Genomic DNA, 4,545 nt, shown 5'->3' with positions numbered 1-4,545 from the left:
GCCCATCTACATGAATAGATTAGAGAATATGGATCTTATGTATGCACCCTCTAACACTATGGTTCAAATAATAAAATGAAAATAAGAAAGACAACCATGGACTCAATGGGCAGATATTATAAATCTGTGAGGTATTTCTAGTTTGGCTGAATTTGTCATATGAAAATAAGCATATAGCCATGCTTTGTGAACCACATATGGGAACATAAATAAAACAGTTTATTTTTTTTATCTTATTACTTTTGCATCAAGAAATGAAATGACTAAGGGAGAATTTTTGATGTTCTAAATAGAGGAGATACAAACATGTAGTGCAGAAGACTTGCATGCTTTGTCTGAAATCTCAGGTTCCGTGCTCAACACCAGCATCTGCCAGAGCTGAGCTGTGTTTTGGTGTCTATCTCTCATATTCTTCTCTTTCTAACTCTCTTCTTTGCTTCCCTCTCATTCTGTTTATCTGTCTCTATCTCTAAAGTGTGTGTGTGTGTGTGTGTGTGTGTGTGTGTGTGTATTTTTTTCTAGGCTCTTCCTTACTCAAGTCTCTTCAATCATTGAAGTTAAGTGTAAATTTTATGTAATCAAGTCAACTGTGATTAATATCTCACAATCATAAAAGATACAGTGTGCTGAAGTGTCCTAAGAAAATACCTTTGTTTCTTAATTTCTAATGAGCTTTGTGAGTGCCATTACATACATGTTGAGTTCTTTTGTTGTCTCTCAAATATAACAACTACAATAGATAGAATGTTGTGAGCGCTATAAGAGAATTGCTTATATGTGTTTGATGCTGAGAAGAGGAAGTTACTTTTCTCTAATAGTGTAGACTGTTGAAAGCATTTTGAAAATATCTTAATGGGAGACTTTGTTTTTATTATATATGTCTGATTTTTAAATTTAATTTATTTTAGGTTTTATTAGTGATTTTAATAATAATAGACAAGATTGTGGAATAAAAGAGGTACAATTCCATACAATTCCCACCACCAGAGTTCCATATATACTTCCCTGCAGTGTAAGAGTCTCTAGTCTTTATCCCTCTGGAAGTATAGATCAAAGATTTTTATGGGATGCTGAAAGTGGGAGGTCTGGCTTCTGTAATTGCTTCTCTGCTGGACATGGGCATTGATGGAGCAATCCATACCCCCAGCTTGTTTCTATCTTTCCCTAGTGGGGCAGGGATCTGGAGAGGTGGGGTTCCAGGACACATTGGTGAAGTCCTCTGCCCAGAGAAGCCAGGTGGACATCATGGTAGCATCTGCAACTTGGTGTCAGAAAAGCATTAAGATATAAAGTAGAACAAATTGTTTATTAATCAGGAACCTAAAGGTAAGGATATAGTAGCTGATACTTGGGTGTCTTTATGTTGGAAGGAGCTAGGAATATATTTTAGGTATATTCCCAGAGGCCCATCCATGACTTTACTGATTTTTGCCTGAGCCCCACAGATAACATGCAGGTGGGCTAAAAGTACAGTTGGAGGAGATGGTGTCAGAGTTGGGAATAGAACAAGAAGCCTGAATCAGGGCAGAAAGTAGCTCCCAAATATGGGGAAACTATAATAATACTGTTAACTATAAACCCCATCGATCTGACCTAAGGCGAGATATCTCTCTATTCATAATTAGCACAGGAGCCTGTGTAACCTCTGCATCCCTGTTGGTCTGAGGATGCAGTGAATTAATCTATGTTGGCAAGACAGATTTCTAAAATGATTAGTATAAATTCTTTCTTTCAGTATCTGGTGTGGTCCTTACTTATTTTAAATATCAATTGCCATTTGGCTGAATTTAATCACTTTGTGAAGCAGAATAGAAAGTTGTTAGGTAGAATTTTATCCCTTTATACTTAATGCCAATGTTTACTCTTTAGTAAAAGAAGTTCTAGATTCTTATAAATTAAATAGGTGTTAGCTAACTATGTGGCATAGTTCTCTGAAGCCAGTATAGAGCAATAACTGTGTTTATTATACTGACAATAAAGATTGAAATAGAGGAATTTAACAGTCTTAATCATGTATGACGATATAACAAACTACCCCACCATGTCTTTTTCATTCTTTTGCTGCTTCGCCACTAGCACTGGATATGATTAGAGTGACCAGATCATTTCACATCTCATTGGTTTTAATCATACCAACTGTATGCCAAACATATCCTTCTTCTTGCTCTTTACTTCCCATTCCCAAGTCTGGAAATCTCATGTTCAATTTATAAGATGTAAGACAGAATTCTCTATTTTTGACACAAGTCAAAATTAACAACTACTGTACTGCAATATGTAGAACTTGTTATAGATTGTGATTTTTACATTACGTATTAAGTATCATTACATATATCTTACTTTGTAAGACTGAACACAATAACTTCTTCTATTGTTCCAGGCGCTTCTCCAAAATAGAGACAATGGGGAGTCCATTCTGTCACTTCCTAGTTAAGGTGCCTGAAACAAAATATGCCCTCAACAATGGTTTTTCAATGTAGAAATAAAATTTTCATTGACTAGATATTCAGATAAGTTGATCCATGTGACATCTTCCTTTATATTTTTATTGTATATCTTATAGCAATGATAACAGCAAGAAAGAAGACAGACACTTATTGAGAACTTACCTAGTTCTAGGCACTGTGCTATTTGCCTCACATCCATTATTTATTTCTTCTAATGCTCAGAACAATTCTCTGAGGTGGGCACAATTACTATCCTCATTCCAAGATAAGGAAGCTGAACAAAGAGAGTACACATTTAGCAAATGGTAGTGTCAAGATAGACACTCGGGTCTTTTGACTCCAACACTTGCATTTTGAACAAATAAACTGGCAACATTTTAAGTGATTGATTGGAAGGCTAATTAAGTGTTTTAGTGCCATCAGCAACAAAAAACATCTTAAAGGCATTCCCTACTAGATACAAAAACATAAAATCTTTCAGAATAAAGTCCATAATGCTTTTTCAATCTATACCATATTTACTAGAACATTGTGTTTGTGATATAGAGAGATTGCATTATTTGCTTTGCTACCATTGTGTGTATCCATGTGCTTAGTTCACACTATACAGTCATAATTGATCAATTATTCTTCTCTTAAATATTTTTCAGTTAATATATCTCACTTTGCCTCTACAACGCACATTTTATTATAAAAGGAAATAAAATAAGACAATGGGTACAAACTTAAAATTGAACCTGGGAAGACAGGTTTTGCAGATAGTGCTTTGATTATTTTAATCCTTTATTTTTAAATGCTGATTTTCTTGCACAAGTGAAAATACACCTATAAAGAAAATAACTCTACCCTGAACTAAAGTTTACTTTAATTTATATTAATGTATGTGAAATTTAGTTTTACTAACATCATAATTCAGTGATTCTAAATTGACAAGAAAGTGGTAAAGTGAGTTGAAGTTCTAATCACCCACAGAAGCTGCAACAGTGTCCCCCTTTGGGGTATGGAGATTTACTTGAAGAATGAGGACAGTTTGGGGCTAAGGACAAGTCTTATATCTTAGTCACCTAAAATGTCTTTTCAACCTAATTTCCCCTTCTAAAGCTAAATTTTCTTTGCAAAACATGATTTAACATGTTCACTAGATCTCTGTTATCTAAGTAGTTTATTCTTTAAAGAATAAGAATATTGAAAATAAATTATGTATTTTAAAACATTTATTTATTTTGAGTAGAGATAGAAGTTGAGGGTGTAGAAGGAAATAGAAAGGGAAGGAGGCACAGTGGGTTAAGCACAAGTGGCACAAAGCTCAAGGAATGGTGTAAGGATCCCAGTTCTAGCCTCCAGCTCCTCACCTGCAGGGGAGTTGCTTCACAGGCAGTGAAGCAGGTCTGCAGGTCTGCAGGTGTCTATCTTTCTCTCTCCCTCTGTCTTCCCCTCCTTTATCCATTTCTCTCTGTCCTATCTAACAACGACGGCATCAACAACAAATAATAACTACAACAATAGAAAACAACAAGGGCAACAAAAAGGGAAAAATAAATATAAATAAATATTTAAAAAAAGAAAGAGAATGAGAAAGAGACATCTCAAGCACTGTTTCACCACTCATGAAACTTCCCTCTCTTGGTAAGGAGTGGGTGCTTGAAAATAGGCCCTTACACACTGTAATGTGGGTGTTCAACCACGTTGAGCAACCTGGATCAGGGCAGAAAGTAGCTCCCAAGTATGGGAAAAGTATAATAATACTGTTCACTATAAACTCCATAAATCTGACCTAGGGCAACTCTCTATTTATCATTAGCACAGGAGCCTGTGTAACCTCTGTGTACCCAGGCCTAAATTACATATTCTGTAGAGTATAGATTTCAGTTTTCTTCTTTCCCAATAACTCATAATTTCCTACCACTTTAAAACTAATAAAATTGTTTTTGTATCATTAGATAAGATTTAAAGTTCCTCTGATATGTACATGACTACCTATTATACAAGCATCATCATGTTCTTTTATTCTTGGGAAAGGTAGGCGTATATGTTCTAGAATATGCTCTGGGATATTCATAGTTAGAAAGAAGCTGAAAAACACAGTGAATTCCTTTTA

Source organism: Erinaceus europaeus, chromosome 5, assembly GCF_950295315.1.
Source record: "Erinaceus europaeus chromosome 5, mEriEur2.1, whole genome shotgun sequence".
Taxonomy (NCBI): Eukaryota; Metazoa; Chordata; class Mammalia; order Eulipotyphla; family Erinaceidae; genus Erinaceus; species Erinaceus europaeus.
Note: the sequence above shows the minus strand (reverse complement) of the source record.